The following is a 19,388-nucleotide window of genomic DNA, read 5'->3' on the forward strand; positions in this document are numbered from 1 at the left end:
ATATCTGTAAACTTATTACTTGTATATATTAATGTTTTTTCTCATTACTTGTATATATTATCTATTGTTTATAATTACTGATTCCCATATCGTATTAAATTCTATACTAGGTCTACTTAGCAGTTGATTATTCTCCAGCATATGTGCAGCTTCTTTCAGTCGTTTTACTTTTCACCGTTCCCTTCTGTCTATAATTTTTTCTTCGTCCCATAATGGTAGATGGTTTCCCTTTTCCTTCCAGATATGGTCAGCTATACTTGACTTTTAAGTCTCTCCCTGTACTACGGCTTTTCGATGTTCTTCCAACCGTACTTTCAATGGACGACACGTTTTACCTTTTAGCTTTCCACATTTACATGGGATTTCATATACACAGTTCTTAGTCATGATTTTTTCTGTAGGGGGCTTGACTCTCACAAGCTCTTTCTGGAGATTTGAATCACTCTTGCATACAGTCCTGATGTCATATGGATAACATATTCGTTGACGTTTTCAGACAAGCCCTTCATATATGGTATACAAACTGTGGCGAGTTTCTGAGTGGTATCATTTCGTGGCTTGTCCAGATTTCTTGGAGCTGATGCCATGCTCTCGGTATAGTTGTTTTGCTGGAGGGTTTCTCTTAAACTGTCCTTCTCCTCTTGATATGCACTGATTTTACTACATATTGCTTTTGCTCGGTGTTGTAGGCAACAGACGATTCCTTTCTTTACATTATATGGATGGAAGGAGTTGACATTTAGATACTGTCCAGTTGCCGTTGGCTTTCGGTATGCAGATGGCATAAAGCCCTGACATAGGAATAATAATTTATTGTTATTTTCTTTTTCCATTGTGAACTGGTTAATTGAACGGATCGAGTTCACATGGCCTAGTAACGTTTGAACATTTTCCTGATGGGGCCAGAGAGTATGAATGTATCATCTACATATAATCCTGAATTAGTTTCACGTTTAATGCAGTATAACCTCACCGATTTTTATCAACGATAATATATAATTATTTCCACTGTCAGACAACATATAACTGATGAGCCCAAACGAGTGCGAAACTCGAGTCTTGGCATTCCGGTTTGTCGGCTTTCGTGGCTCTTGCAAGCTGTAATATAGAATAGCTGCAATGTTGTCTGGCAGTGGAAATAATTATATATTCTCTCACACTTTCTGAAAATAATTATTGCTCGTTAGGATAGGCTTGCCATGATGACATCCCTAGCGAGTATAAATTCACACTAGTGAGACATCGACTTGGATTAAGGCTGATTGCGATGATCACATTCCGTGTTTGAGATGAAGGTAGGTGCATTCCACTGTCGGATTTCCTTGCGGTTTGCTTGATCTATGATAGTTAATAAGACTTTCTTGTGTGCGACGCGTTTGCTCAGTTAATCGAGGGCTTGCCGCGCATGCAAGAGACTTGGGTTTCGAATCCTGAGTTCGGATGTGTAACTGATGAGCCCAAATGAGAGTTAAACGAGTCTTGGACTTCCGGTTTGTTGCCTTTCATGGCTCTTGCTGGCTGCAATGTTGTCTGACAGTGGAAATAATTATATATATATATATATATATATATATATATATATATAATGGGTTAAGAAATTCCAACGAGAGAAAGATGTATAACCACCACAAACCCACAGACACTCAACAATACCTCCACTTCAAAAGCCATCATTCTAAAAACTATCTAAACTCAATACCCTACTCCCTAGCACGTAGAGTCTGTACCATAGTAACAGACAGATACCTCCGTTCGACTAGACTGAATGAACTGCAAATAACTCTGCGAAAAAGAGGATATCCACTAGCACTAATAGAGAAAGGTATTGAACTGGCAGAAAAAAAGTTCTAATAGACCAACTAAAAATCCCAAAAGAACACAACAAAAAATAAATTTTAGCATAGTCTCCACACACAACACAAACAACCCAGAACTATTTACACAGATAACAAAAAAACCTTAGTCAGAACGACAAACTAAACAACATACTTAAAATAACAAAAATAATAAAAAGCAAACGCAACTCAAAAACTTAAAGCACACCCTAACTTCCTCAAAACTCGTTCCACACACTACAATAGGGGTTACAAAATGCAACAAACCACGATGTGGAGTATGTAACATAATAATAGAAGGAAACACATACACATTCTAAAACCCAACACAAACATTCAAAATAAAAAAGGATCTAAATTGCACCTCCGTAAATGTAGTATATGCATTAAGATGCACAGCATGCGACAACTCCTACATAGGCGCCACCAAAACTTCAGCAATAGAGTGGCTTTTCATAAGAGCAACATCAAAATTGCAGATAACAGACACCTCTATGTTTCAAAACACGTACACACATGCAGTGGAGATAGCTTCAAAATAATGCCAATCTTCCAAACAGACAATTACTTTTATTTACTTACACAGGAAAAAATTTCATAACAAGATTAACTCCTGAACTAAACAGAGCCTAATATCAACAAACAAAAACATGAAATGCAACGCACATATGGTCGTACATATACATATACACACCAACACATAAATCAGAACCGACACATTAAAACACACACACATACAGACACACACGCATACAGCCACACACAGGCATAACACCCTGTCTTTAATACAACACATTGACCAATACCAACCCTACTTTACCTCGAAACCAACAACTCTAGGAAACACCTAGAACCATAGTGTAGTATCTGTTCCAACACCTCGCACCCACCTCAGTCAGTGGAAGAAACATCCTTCATGACTGAGATAACTATCATCCTTCCTCCCATACCTATACGCCTCCAAGTGCTCTCTCTCCTCTGGGGAACGAGACTTTCCCCACACTAAGAACCGATCCTGGATCTAGCCATACCCACATAGAAACATTAAAAAAATCCCCTACGTATATTTATAAATACACCTCTTTATTTAAAAAAACATAATATTAAGAATGCCCGAACAGTCTAAGACTGAAACGAAAACTCACAATACTTAAATCTAAGAATCGAAAAAATAAATATCAAAATTGAATGAAAACACCCCTACCCTTATTTCAGAGGAGCTGTTCCCCCCCTTCACACACACATTAGAAACGGCCTTCAATCACAGTTGCCCTACTAGGGAAACAAATAACTTTATAATACTATAAAACAGAACACACATTCCACAAACCAAGACAAGAAAACACCCACACTCACACACACTCACACACACACGCACACACATACACACCTACCCTATGCACTCAGTTGACCAAGTGCTAATTGGCCCCTCACCTCCACTCAAGTGAGAGTAAAAAGCAAGAAAAAATGAGAAAAAACAAAGAAAGAAAAGTAAAACACAAGAAGGGATGGATAAGGAGAGAAACATAAGACAGAAGTGACCACAGTCCACGCAAACTAACCAGTAATAAAAATTGAACATACGAATGAAACGTAGAATCATTTACACATGTTTCCACCGTTCAGAAACATTTCAAATGAATTACGAAAATGTTCTTTTTACATTTTAAACACATCTTGAGTATATTCTAAATATCTTACACTTTAAATACTTTCTGAAGAGGACGCTTCACAGAACGCCTGAAACGCGTTAAAAACGATTTCAATAATATAAAAACATTATTACAATGATCTAAACATAATTTTCAATAAAAAGCCAAAGCACGGAATAATAAAATAATGTTAAAAATACATTGTTGGTGACCCCCCCTCATTTATATATATATATATATATATATATATATATATATATATATATATATATATATATATATATTATTTTTTAAAATATAATTGGCCAAAATAATAAAATAATATATATGCCGCTCCCCATTAAAGGGGGTACCAGATTGGTCAATGGGAAAATTATTCCCAACAAGCATTCAGGTAAAAATGCACTTTCGTATAAATACTTGAATCCATTCAAGAAAATATCGCTAACAATAACAAATAAAAACATATATATATATATATATATATATATATATATATATATATATATATATATATATATATATATATATATATTGGTATTGATCAGAGTCCAGATGCGGAATTAGCACGTTTCTGTAGATGGAATGTTTCTATTTTAACATAAATGAAAAGCGTCACTCCAATTATAAAATATCAAGAGAAAAGTAAGAATTGTTATTTATTTCATCAACGGGAAAAGCATGGAAAAAAATTTCTGATTTTGAACATCTGAACTTCGTTCTGCATTCGTGTGAAACGATTAACAATGATGCTTATTTAAACATTGAAACATACACTGGCATACAAATGACTGAGCTGAATTTCATCTATTTTTCACCTTTCTCTCTGTATATTTAGAGAGGAAAGGAGAGTAGAAGACGCTCCAATATAATATTGAATAAAAGCTAATTTGTGTATAACAATATAATCTAATTATATCGATTTTGCAATTATTTATCGAATTAAAACTAATAAAGCTAAATCGAGTTACTTTTCTTTTTTGAATTTATTCACTTTATGAGAAAAATGTAGAAAATAATTTCATGCTAATTAATATACGAGAAGTTTATTTATAGATATAAACTGCAAAGTTATCCGATTGTTCGTTTAAACCTTCAATTATCTTCTATTTGTAACGAATCAATTCACCAGGGATGGGAATTGTTTGTTAGAAAGGTATGTTATGGGAATGAGATAAATTGAATTTATCTTCGCAAATATCTTCATACTTCAAGCTATATAAATCCTCAATTATTATGCATAGCTTTATTCGTTCAAATGAATGAGTTGCAGTTATAAAAACGTCGAAGAGGAAAAAATGACAAAGAGGAGGAGAGAGAGAAAGAGAGAATGTAAGAGAGAGCAAGACGAATACACAGTTAGTAAATGAGTGAGAGCTAGAAACACATAGAAAAAGAGAGAAATGGAGAAAAGAAAGTGAGAGAAAGGCCAAGTAAAGAGAGAGGAGGGAGAGATATACGAATAAATGGACGAGGTAACAGACAGAGAGACAGACATCAATACACAGTCGATGACATAGTTAGATGAATATATATATATATATATATATATATGTATAATCTCCTATAAATTTGAGTGTGATAGTGATATTTGTGTGTGTAAAACCCCATTTAGTTAATTTACTTAAAAAGAAAATATTAATTAGTTATATATGAGTCGTGAAATTGCATTCATCCGCAAAAATTCTAGCAAATGCGCATATTCTTTTAAACATTAATTTGAATTGATTATCTATTAGTTTTTCAGTTTTATGTTAAGGATTATATTTAGTAAGCTATTACGTGTAATTATATTCATGCAGATATTCTACATGATTTATACTTGCATAATATTTGCGTTAAAAGCTTATAGTAAACACAAATATCTTTCTATATATATTCATGTATACGTATATATATTTGTTTAAAAATTGTTGCCTACCAAACTCCTCTGTCAGATTTTGCTCTACAGACATGAAACATAATATATAGTGTATTCGAACTCATGCAAAGCTTTATATTTTGTTTTAGCCGAGGAAAATCGCTGCAAACTTGTGAAAATATAAAATAATTGAATTTATAAGGTGAAGGTCGAACGACGGCACTACGAATATGCATGTGTAACGTAATAGCTATTTGTTCATGTTTGAATTTTTAGCTTTGCAGAAAACATGTCTTTACAGCAAAGGCGTTAACTTCGAAGGAATAAATAAATCGTAAGCTAAACGTTTTTGTTTCGATTCTCGGTGGTGGCGCACGAGTGATTTTTTTTTTTAACATTTAAAATCTTTACTATATATTGGTCAAATATAATATAATAATAAATACGAAATGTACATTAATAAAAAATATAATATTTAAGCGTATTTTATAACCGAGCAATGTTATTAGGCCTGCTAATATAAATATATATATATATATATATATATATATATAAAGAGAGAGAGAGAGAGAGAGAGAGAGAGAGAGAGAGAGAGATTGAGATGTGTATACCACTTATATGTTTGTATGGAGCTGTAGTAGTTGTGTGTGTCCCACCCATATGTTGAATAGTATTTGTTCGAGACAAAATCCTGAACTTCACGCAACACATTTGGACAAAGTGTTTCTATTTACCTAGGCACCACCAAAACTGGGGGGGGGGCAGGTAAGTACATTTTGACGGACTGTCTTCTTCAAAATCTACCAAAAATCAGGTAATAATCCAATCAATACGAATTTTTCAGCGATTATTGAATGAACTTTATAACAGTGTACTTTATAACAGTGTACTTATTTTTCATAAACGATAGTTATATGTATATATATATATATATATATATTTGCTTACAACTCCCCCCTTGTTTTGAGGGGGTCTCCAAATATACTTAAAATAATTATCTGAAACTGAACAAAACATATTGTCTTGTGTTAAGAGACAGGATTATAGATTTAAAAAAATAAACTTGTTTGCATACCTTTTTTTGACGTCTGAATATCAGAAATTCGATTATGTTTAATTATTCCGCTTTGGAGGTTTGAAGTGTGAAATTCAGTGAACATGTTAAGTAAAATAATTAATTTAAGTTGAGCAAAACAACATTTTTTTTAATATTTATACGAAAAAAGCCATTTTAATATCTTTGATAAATAAATTAACAATTTTTTTTTTAGCGAGCCGAACAATGCATGCCCATTATTAAACAGGGAATGCTTTGAAGAATACAAAAAAATCGATAAATATTATGCCTTTTGTGTTAAAAATATCATCATTTTTTTCAATCCCGTTTGAAAACGTTTGCCGCCTTTCGACTACGGTGGACTAAACACGCTGAAATATTTTTTTTATTCTGCTTTAAATTTCCCCCCCTATTTTGGGGAGCCGGACCCCTACACACATACACATTAAAAACCAAACTCATACAAATGGTCACCCATCTGGTACTGGCCAGCCTCAGCGTTAATAATACATTGCAATTTTCGTCACTGAAAAATAAGTTTTTTTTTGGCCTGTTTGGTCTTCGGTAGTTTGCTTTTTATCAAGTACAAATGTAAACATTGTCTCAAATTGACGCGAAGTAACTGGGTGCTTATATGAATAAGTGGAATTATTTGAAATCCAGGTACTTATATTATAATATTTTTGCATATTCTCATAGAAAATCACTCTAAATCTTAGTTAAACAAGAAATAAACAAATTAATTCTTTCAAAAACCTTTATTTTTTTAACTATTTATATACGTTTTCTGTGCAAGACAAAAGATATCAATTGTTAACTTTTGGGGAAATTTTAACATTTAAAACTTAATTAAAAATAGTAGAAAAGGTTTTACATTGTTCTGCTTTCTATATGATAAAATTCAGGGTTTTATCTTTCTTGAAAAAAAAAGTTACTCAGAAATAATGAATTTTAATAAATGTAATTTCGTTTTAAAAAAACAACAACAACTTGATTTTTCGGCCATTTTTGGCGGTGTCTATATTTACCCAACCACGCGACGACCGGAAATCGAGCTTTACGTGTTATTTCTATCCTTTTCCTCTACTTATCCTATTAGCCAAGTCAGTTAACATTTAAAATTATCCTTACCTTCCTGGAATAATACAAAACTAAATATATATCCAATGTAATATCCTTATTTTCAATCATTGGACAAAACAACCGCTTTAAAAAACACATATCAAACTTTATTATTTTTTTCTTTCATTTCTGCAAACGTTATTTTTCATTTTAATGATTAAACACAGTGTTATGTTTTTTTCCTTTTCTAATTATAAGAAGTCAGTAATGATAGCTTTTCATCAATGCTTTAAATGGACACATAATTATTAGCCTTATGCTCTTGTAACTAATTATAAGATTAAATTAATCCAGTATAACCTTTTTTCCAAACATTTTTCTTATTCACTCTCTAACTAGAGACAACTTCATTCGTGTCAAGTCTTTATGACTAAATCACAAGACCCGTAAAATGTTTCTTGAATTGTTATCTCCTTTTCCTCACGCTTGCTGAATCCGTTATAAATAAATTCACTTTCTTAAACCGCGTATACCAGGCAAAAGGAAATGGATGCCTAAAAAATCGGATTAAAAAAAAACAGTATATCATCTATATATCTATAAAAGTGATCATGTCTGTGTATCTGTGTGTCTGTGTGTCTGTAAACATTTCCATACGCAATAACTCTGTCAGTTTTTAGTCTACAGACTCGAAATTTGATATACAGGTTACTGAGATTTGGGAAAATATATGTGGTCGTTTTTTGGCCAGAAATTGGCGATTAAGGGGTCAAAGTTCAACGATTTGACCTTTGAGAACTCTACCAAACTCCTCCGACGATTTTGAGTCTACGCACTTGAAATTTTAGATATAGGTTCCTTGGACATGGATCTAACTTAATAACTTGATTTGAGCCCAAAACAATAAATTTTAAGGGTTCATAATAGGAGTCAATTTTTTTAAAAATTGACCTCTGCGGTCTCTTCCAAATTACTCAGACAATTTCTGGTCTAAATACTTGAAATTTTACATAAAGGGTATTCAGAGATAGGGCAAGCTTTTTCATCAGTTTGGATTGAAAATTTTTAGTTACCAATATATAAATGTATGTATGTATGTCTGTTTGCATGTCTGCCTTAAACTTTCATTAGAGGCGACGGATTTTACCCAGATCAATATCATTTTAAATTCGACCTTTCATACGACAAATATCGAAAAATTGGCTAAAACATTAATATCTTCCCTTTCAACTAGGCACTTTTCTACAGGGGGGAGGACACTTTTTTCGCCGATATTTTTGAAAGTTATCCTCTCCTTTTAATTTTTAAAAATGTCGTTTCCGGTTTGGCGGTGGTCGTAACAGCATAAACGTTAGGTTATACCCCGTTCTTTTCCTCCTTTGCGGTACGGTTTCGAGCCTGCCTTCCTACTACCACTTTTCTTTTGCTCAATATAGACATCCAAACACCCGGGCAACGCCGAGATGAAATGCTAGTTTATAAATAAATATACAACTTTCTATACGTTATATATTATTAAATAAATTAATGAATTTACTAGAACAAATGAAATCAATTTACATTGAATTTTTAAACAATTTAATATTCGTGTTATGTAAAATGTTTAATTGTGTAACGCATTAATACTTACATTCTTTAGTTAAGACATTGCGTCATTGAGTTCTTTTAACTTAATGGACTAAATTTGTTATAATAATATATTTAAGCAAACAAAAAATAATAAATTATTACCCTCGAGGATATATTTATTACTAAAAGGACCCACTAAACATCCTTGCCCGGTGGATCATGCCCCTCTCCTCTCATAGAAAAACTTAAAGTACGGTTGTTGTTGTTGTTGTTGTTGTTGTTGTTGCCCTCATGTTAAGAAAATTTTTCGGAATAGACACCCTAACTTCCTCATGTTAAGAACGTCTTTCGGAATACACACCCAATTTTGGTAGTGTGGCTGACTGTCAAAATATTTGCCACAGATTTAAACCTTAATATTCTCTGTTAAGATCCGCACGCGAACACTATGAAACAACAAAGCAGATAGAGAGTGGCAGTGTCGGTCGGCTATAATTAGGTTTGATTCTCGCCTGTGCGTACTAATCTGGCGGCCAATGATATAAAGTGCACAATACAGGTTTTATAGGGGAAAACTACTTGTATCTGGCGAATATAAATCAAATGTTCTTAATCATCATAGCGGAAAACCTATAAAGTCGTCATTTTAAACTCATTTCGTTTTTATAATCTAAGACGCTCAGGACGCTAAAACTAAGTAACGAACGGTATTTTCAAGCGATGAAAATATTTAAGAAAGAATATTCGGCAACTTGTTTCTAAAGCTTTATTACGAATTCGTTTTTAATAAGGAAAAATTGATTGTTACGCTAAGGTAATGTAAATATTCCTCATTAATCTCTCAGAAATGCGACGATAGGAAAGTATATTTTTTTTCAAATAATGCGCGACGATATTGAGTGTGTAGGTAAATGTAAGAGTGTAACTACGAAAACTTATGATTATGAGAGTTCTACAATAATTTTATTTGGTTTAATATTCAGGAAAAATGTTGATTCGTGTAGAGCGCATGTAAGTGAAAATGCGAAGTGTTCGTTTTCAGTACGAATGTGTAATCCAGAATAGCAGGCTTTTACGTTTTCAACTAATGAGAATACGCGGAGCGTAAGTGGGACGAAGTCATTATTTTCGAATAGGGAAGTCTATATCTATCAGTGAATGATGCAGTTAATAAGGATGTTATGGCAATATATTTATATTGTGTAATTTTTACCTGTCTTCGCTGAGGTTGTGGGAGTAGTTGTGGAGTAGAAGGAAAATACGAACCACTTCGTCTAAATATGTTGTCAGTCGTGATCAGTGCGCTCTTAAGATATAATGTAAGATTTTATTATAACGAATAAATGTGCTGTAATGGTGTACGAAAGATAGGTAAGGTGTTGGGTAACAGTTTAGACATAAAAAAATTGTATATGGCATCTTTTAGTGTAAAACTACGGAAATTTGCAATGAAAATATTATATACAGGTGAAAAGAAATTGAAAAACTGATTAATTATATTATACACTCTGTACACGGGATATATATATATATATATATATACATATATATATATATGCGTGTGTGTGTGTGTGTGTGTGTGTGTGTGTGTGTGTGTGTGTGTAGGAATAGCGTAATTAAATTAATTAGATATCAGATTGAAATAAAGATATGAATATAAATTACATACTTCGGTGCTATAAATTACAAATGCAAAACCGAGCAATGTATGAATGTATACAGAAATTTTAGAGAAATATATAGTAAAATTAACCTTATTATTTGACCTATGCCTGATACGAAACCAAAGAACGAAGGTACAACGTAATAATCTATAGATTAAGCCTTTATAAAAACTATACTTAACATTGACTTTTAAGATAGATACTTATAATATTATGTGTACAACAAAAACAGTTGTCCTGCTCTAGGTAAAATAATAGCTTTAGATGAACGAACAATGAAATGGATTTATTTCAATTGCATTTGGTGGTGGTCCGAGAATCTTGTGCAGTGTCCGAATGAAGAAATTAAGAACCTTCTGCTGAAAGTCTCTGAGTACTTCATAGAAACTAAGGTAGCCAGTGCTCTATAGCCCAATAGAAAGATACAGGAGATATAATGAGTGGAGAAAACATCCTTATCCATTGCTTCCAGGAAATTGTTTGATGATCGGTCGCAATTCACAAAGGTGTTGATGTTGTTCGGTCAGATGACCGGTGGAATTAATGTGATTGGTTATCGCGTAATCACCCCAACACACAGGCATGAAAAAACACATATTGATCGTCACATATATTTGTATCGTATTGAACATTACACAAATTCCTGTTGTAGTTTATGGCTTTCTGTTTTATTGACACTTATATGTTTATTATTCTTTTTCACCCTAAACAAGGCATAGTGGAACAAAAAGGGTTACTATTTGGGAGTTGCGCATCAGGATATTTCTTCACCTTACATTTAAACCTCTGCAAGTTAGTACAGTTAGAAAAACAGGGAATCGGGATGGAATTCTTAAGTCTAGCAGTTCGAAGGAAAAAATATTTTAGTAGAAGTCTTTCCAGCATCTTAGAACCTCAACAGTGTAGGGGCGTGAGTTTACTTCTTATCGGATAAGTCGGGAGTATGTACGTCCATGAAAGCAAACGCATCAGAGCACATACCATTAAAATACTTTTTAAACAATCACAGTGATGCTTAGCAAATAGCGTAGGGCCTATTAGATTGGAGACGCTTTTTGGAACTTTTCCAGAAATAACAGACACTAGCTTATATGTGGCCATAATATTCCATGTATAGACGAATTGTAGCTTTGTGAAGGTATAGGATGCTCTCTGGTGTTATTAATTTTCTATTACGGATTAGGTAGCCTTTCTTCTTTGCCACAGCTGTAGAAATGTTCGCAATGTATTTGTTCCAATAAATATTAAGCCTAGGGTTTTGAACACGATTCTCAGTTAAGGTGTTATATGTCATGGCAATCAATGGTTGAGAAGGTTTTTATATCTGTTAAAGGAAAGCAGCTCAGTCTTAGTAGCATTAATGACACCATTCTACTCCAAACTTAAGATTGTTTTCGATGGTTTCTGCTATTTCCTAAGATCATTTACCTTTTACTAATTTTTCCTTCACGCCTCAAATAAAGCGTGGTTTACCCATTCCGAGCACAGATTTATCAGGGAGGTTCTTTATGAACTTCAGGAATAATAAAAGTCCAAATATCGTCTCCTGGGGCACATCTGCATAAATATCATGCTGTTTAGTTAGGTCTAGTATGGTCAGTGAAAACAAACTGCATTTATCTTTTGTCTAAGAAAGATCAGTATGTTTTAGGTATTCGTCAAGAAATACGATATGATTTATTTTCAATCAACGATTTTGACAAAATCTTATACTATATCAAGGATTGCATTACTTGTTTCCATTTCTTGATTCAGTTAATTGTATATGCGTTCAGAAATGATTGTTAAAATACCCACTGTAGAACGGGTTATCCTAAGTTCATACTGTTGGTTAGAAAGAACTTAATATTTACAAGATTATGAACCAGCACTTGATTTATTTTAGTGAATAAGAGGAGTAGACTGACACGGCGATAAATAATTGAGTCAGTCCTTTTGCCAGAATTCTTGAATATGGAAATTATAGACGTAATTTTCCAGCTCCCAGAGAAGCAGGACTCGACAAGAATTTGTTGAAGAGTTTGGAGAGCTCATAGAGTTTCTTAATTAGCATAGCAGTGATGAGATCAGGTTCACGCGCCATGACATAGGTTAGGCTTTTATGATATTACTGTCAAAAGAAGGGGTGATTTTCAGATCTACATGTGTGGCTTCTATCTGCAAAGGGAAATTTGAGTGGTAGTTCTATAAGCTGGAGTTGGAGGCTCACCTCTGGGATGCAGGTAAGCCTTCTCGGTTGGCATGCGTCATCATGTTGGATAGGCAATGGAGGAATTGTCAAGCGTCTATTATTCACTCGTAGAAATCATGAGTTACTAATTTTTCTGCCGCAATACGTACCCTGATCACTATGATATGATTTCTCTCGGTTGATACGACTTCTAGCTTCTATAAAAGTGTGTCTCTTAGTACCATAAGGCAGCCATAAGGCAGCCATAAGGCGGCTGAATAAGTAGCATGCATGCCGCCTTTGAGCGATGTCAGCTGCACAAGTTGTAATGAATAATTGAGGAGAGCGGGACTTGCTATAATGCTTACGTGTGTGAATATTACTTCAATGAGTTCTTCGCACCATTAATTTGGCACACTGTTAAACAAGAAGAGAACAATTATTAGTCCAGTGATGCATATCTTAACAATCAGCGTTTTTAAAGCAGCTTGTCATTTTAAGCAATGGCTTCCCAGCCTCGAACCGAGAACGGGTTATGTCAACCAATATCACAAGGTGATCAGCGTTTTCCGTGTAGACTATGGGCGTTTGTCGCACAGTATTTGGGTGTTGTGATTAGAAATGGATCAACAATTGAGGCTTGCTGATCCTCATCATCTGGAATGTCGATCCGAAATGTAAATGTCTGTGTATCAAACATATGAGTAAAATTTACATAATTCGATCCATCTCATGTTTATAGGAATGCACCCACGTGATTAAGCCGTAATTTTTAGCGTTAATAATGCAAATGCAGTTGTTAAAATATTCTCGTAAAGTTAAAGTAACATGTTACGAATTTCGTAGTAATTGCATATCATTAAAAATATGGTTTGTATTTTATGTAGAAAAGCCAATCTCTCTAATTATTTTATATGGAACAGATTAGAAAGCGAAAGTGAAATACTGCTAGAAATGATTCATAAATACTTTCATATGTCCATCTTGTTATTGATTATGGTAGGGAACAGTAATCATATTTCACATTCGATGAATTACATGGAGAGATAAATTGACTATAAAAGAAGAATATATGGGGAAAAAAAGACAATGATCACATTGTTCGACTGCATTCTTCAAGGTTTTACGATTGTATCACGTTGTGGTTTCTCACTAATTAGCCATCTTTATATTTTAGCATGAATAAAACTCGAGGCTGAATGAAACTAGAGACGAGAACGAAACCTATAATATATCTATATCTATCTATCTATCTATCTATCTATCTATCTATCGCTATATATACATATACACACACACACACACACATATATATATATATATATATATATATAAATTAAAGGTAGTAACATAAAGAAATTTATGAGCATGGAATATTAAAAATGGATAATTTTGTAACTGTAAAAACACTAATGAAAACCTAAAGTAGAAACGTAAAGGACATGAACAGATTTCGCTAAATTGATTAGAAATAACGCAGAAAATAAATTAAAATGGTCAATATTAGCAAATGCAAGAAATAAACATAAAGTATATCTAAGCGTTGATACTTGGCACTCGCGAATTATATCATATAATAGTATATGGGAAGAAATATATGTATATATATATATATATATATATATATATATATATATATATATATATATACATATATATATATATATATATAGTATTTCCAATAAAAAAGTAAAAAGTTTTAAACGATTTTACTCCAATGTTCTACTCAGTAAAAACTTCTGTTTACATAATAGAAATTTATCGCAGATCCCGAAATTCAACCCGTCAGGTTGTTAAATAAATACCGTAAATGTACAACAGTGCTCTTGTTGGCGGATTTATTAAATATTTTCATATAAAAAACATATTAAAATATTAATAAGTAAAACGTTTTATTCATACCAGGTGCTAATAAAGACCCCACAAAATATCTATACCCTCCATTGAGTACAATTGAGCTGAAAGAACATTCTTTTAAGTTTGGTTGTGATATGCGGCTTTTTGCAACATCATCATCGGATAGAAAGAGACAATGAAAGACATAGAGAAATATGCTATTCCTATTATAGATTTGACTAACTTGCTTTTACCGCTTGTGTTTATGCTTTTATATTTTTTCATTTTCTTCCTTTTTACATTTTTTTTTGTTTTCAATCGTTCTTTTCTGCAGTTGACACTAATTCTATGCGTCGACAAAACAAGCAAGAATAAATGTAAATAACACCGATCGATCCCGTGTAATCGTATCTTCACGCAGAAACCGACAAAATCAAATTAAAGTCTAAATTAGATTATTTTCGTCATTTATAATTTAATTCTAAATTCTGTTTTAATTTTGATATTTGTTTTTTTCTAAATAAATACGTTTTATTAATTATTCAATTTGGATTACATTGCACTATCGGTGTTAATTTTAAATTCAATTTTAACAACATACATGTATATATATATATATAAATATATATATATACATATATATATGTATATATATATATATATATATATATATATATATATATATATATATATATTAGTGGCGTGGCAAGACTATAGGGGAAACAACCTAAGCAGCAAAACTGAAGCTGCTTGCCAGGCCATACAAATGTAGGAAAATTTGGGCATATTTTATTGGGTTGGAAATATAGGTTATTTTTACCAAGTGCCATAGAACCATAGAATATTAATATAATCTTAAAAAGGCCTGCAGATTTTCATATAGTTTCGCTTCATAGAACTAAAGATATGCCCATTTTAAGTTTGGTTACGAGAATAGATATATCACCTTTCTTGGCAATTTTATAATGCCGAAATTTTGGCGGCTGTTCATTAGAATTTAAGAAATGAAAGCTCGTTTGAAATCTAATGACCTGAATTGTGTCGTCGGCTATGTGAGATTTGTCTTTAAGTTATCACATTATTGTTTTAAAAAGCGAGGGTCACTTTTCTATATTTAAGGAAAAATGGGCACTAATTTTATGACCATGTGAGTCTGTTATTTCTGGAGGAGTGTTTATTGTGGCTTGGCAAATCAACACAAAAGCTACCCCCCCAAAAAAAAAATTGTTTCCATAGGTTTTTGGGTGTGCTGAAAATTTTCCGCAAATAAATATTTTTGCAATTATAAAGCAAAAATATGCGGTATTGCGCGTCCAACAATTACCACTATTTATAACATAAATAATTACATTGTCTAATACCCGGAAAATACTTATGTGCGAATAATTTAAATGCGATATTCGTTTTCAGCATACTCGAAAATTATAGAAAACAAGTTTTTTTTTTAAAGTAAGTTTGATGGTTGGTCTACCATGCCACAATTACCAAATAAACACGACCCCCAAAAGAAATAACAGACGCCACAGAAAAAGGTGGCTATGAAGTGGATGTCCATGTTTACGTAAAATTAATAAAGAAAAGTGATCCCCCTTTTTTCAACTATAATTTCTTCATATCTTGGAAACTGCTGTTTTCCTTGGGGCTTTAACTGCTTTTTTCGTTTAAAGCTCCCTCAAACAATTACAATAGCAGTAATTTTAAAGGATTTTTGTGGGTGGAATTATTTTGCACCTTTATCAATATTTTAATCATTTGTTTTCCTAGTTTTGTATAGGAATTACAAAATATCTGATACTTCCTCAAAACCTCTGCTATTGATGGAGGGGAGACTAAAACTTGCTGCTATGGTTTCAAATTATCTGTAATAACAGTAAGGGCAGACTTTATTGAAACTATATCTTATATGTTGATTCTCCCTTGCTTGGTTTTTATACAGTGAATTTCACAGTGTATAAAGATTTTATATTTACTGGAGATATTCATAATCGGACACTATTTCTAAAAAAAGGGGAGATATAACATATGAGAAATATTTGGAATGAAGTCTTTCATTTGCTCTTATTTCAGATCATTTGAAACTATAGCAACAAGTTTTTTGCCCCCCCCCGTCATCAAGATATATGGGATATATATATATATATATATATATATATATATATATATATATATATATATATATGAGCAAACAGTTAATAAGATATGTTAAAAAAACACTTTGAAATGAGTTAAAAAACATATTTAATCTGAAAAGGAAACACTAGATAAATGGATAGTCCTTAATCCGCGGAGTTTCGAAGAAATACTCTCCTTCTCATCAGAGGGTAGGAATTAGCAAAATGCGGGATCGGATTTTGCATGCAGAAGTATTTGATGAAACAACAAGTAAGTCAAAGATCTTACTTGAAAACAAAATAAGTTAAGCAGAGGGAATATGGTAAAGAAAAAGGTATATATATATATATATATATATATATATATATATATATATATATATGTATATATATATATATATATATATATATATATATATATATCGTGTTTAGCTAACCGATGACGTAATTTTGGGGATATATTCTATATGAGTAAATAACAAAAGCATAAACATAATGCTGAAAATGGAGTTCGAGATAAAACCAATTGAAACAAATAATGGTCGCCATTTTAATTTCCTTAAAGATAGCGTCTGTCTAGATCGTAATCCTGAATTTCCCCTTATCCTTAACTGTTACTCCTTAGTTTACTGAGTACTGACACGACCGCCGAGATATAGAAGGCCTGTTAACTGAAAAATGCCTGCATGCAATGTAAGTAAGATTTGTCGAACTGTTACTGTCGATACTATATGATGGCATTTAATAAAAGCCTTAAAACATTTTAAAAAAGAAAAGAAACCCAATTTGATTAATAATTAAACTTTATTCAATATAAAATATAACTATTATCTATGTAAAATTACGTAATTTTAAAGCAATATACACTCTAATACTGATAAAACTGAATTATGAATTTAGGGAACAAACAATTAAAGAAACATAAAACACAAACAATTTTTGGACTACGGGACAAAATCACAGTGTAGTAGTATCTGTTCTGATGCTACAATTCACCTTTTCTGTTTTCAGTCGGCAGAGGTGAAACTTTTCAAAACCGATACAATTTTTATTTTTGTTCCTATCCAGAGTGCGCCTTATTGGGGAACTGGATTTTCCCCACAAGATTATATGTTGAAATATTTAAATAACTATTACTTTTAATACAGAAATTACATTTAAAGTTTTGGTTTTCTGTTCTTCTATGTTCATTTTTTCTCATGTTTTTCATCAAAATGTGTAGCGTATTTTCATCGGTTACATGGTTAGGAATCCTATACTCCGCTATAGACTTCATTTTCATATCAGTGCAGAATACATGAATATTGAAATGAAGTTCACATAACTACTAAAATACAATCATACTATAATATGAACATTGTTTAAAATTTAAAAAATATAATAAACATCTACAATATAAAATCAGGGCGGTGATGAATTTGGGAGGGGACATTATTATTATTTCACTCACTAGGAGTTGTCTCACAGCCATCATCAGTGATCGCTCACTGTCAGTAACCTGTGGTATTCACTGGAGACCGCGTGATAACTAGTCTCCCCAGATTTCCAATGTTTTCCACCTCTTGACCACTCGTGCAGATGATTGCACGTTATCGCAACAGCCGTTTGCCATCGATTTCTCGTTGGCATCGGCCATTGATGTTTCCTGGGGTTTGGGTGACAAAATGCCTCCCCAAGGTACCAGATTTGAACTGCACACTTCCAGTGGAGATCTGGCTAGTACTTTGCCACTTTGGACTTTCCATCCTCCCTGACCCTTCACAACTAATTGGTGTGGCGACAGTCGATGTTATCTACAGTGTTTTTTTTGGCACTTTGCGGGAACATGAACCCTGCGTAAACGGGTTTTAATTTAATGGCGTCTTCTTGAGGTTTTCTTTCACTTTCTTTGCATATATCACATACACTTTTTTGTGTAATCGAGCGTGTATATTTTTGAATTTTTTAAATTTCCTTAATTAAATTTGATTGATGGTTTTATTTCATACTTGTTTTATTTTAATTTCATTTTATTTTAATTTATTTTTATTATCATATTATATTTTCCACATTAATATTTTTATTTTTTTGTTACATTTATTTTTTGTTACATATTCAAATAATACGTTTGGCCTATTTTGCCTCACATAGTACCTTCAAAAATGTTTTTGTGATTAAATAAACCAATGAAAACCTTTTGCGTATGCGGTTTTTAGGGATCAACTATTAAAACCCGTTTACGCAGGGTCCACGTTCCCCGTGAAGTACCTTTTTTATTGTTTTTGTTGTTATAATAATAATAATAATAATAATAATAATAATAATAATAATAATAATAATAATAATAATAATCGTGCTTGTGCAGTGTACGCACCGTGCTATATTTTAGATAGGATTGTCAAGTTAAATGTTATGGTAACTCTTATTTCATTAAATTTTTAGGTGAAAGTGTAGAATAGTTAGAAAGACTCCCATATTAAGAATGGCTTTCTAAATAACGTTATTATTTTAGTGCGGTAAGTACACGGCATAAATACCAATTTATAACATAAAGAATTATATTGAAAACACAAGAAAATATGTTAACTAAAA

Source organism: Euprymna scolopes, chromosome 19 (assembly GCF_053919585.1).
Source record: "Euprymna scolopes isolate OS-2025 chromosome 19, ASM5391958v1, whole genome shotgun sequence".
NCBI classification, from domain to species: domain Eukaryota; kingdom Metazoa; phylum Mollusca; class Cephalopoda; order Sepiida; family Sepiolidae; genus Euprymna; species Euprymna scolopes.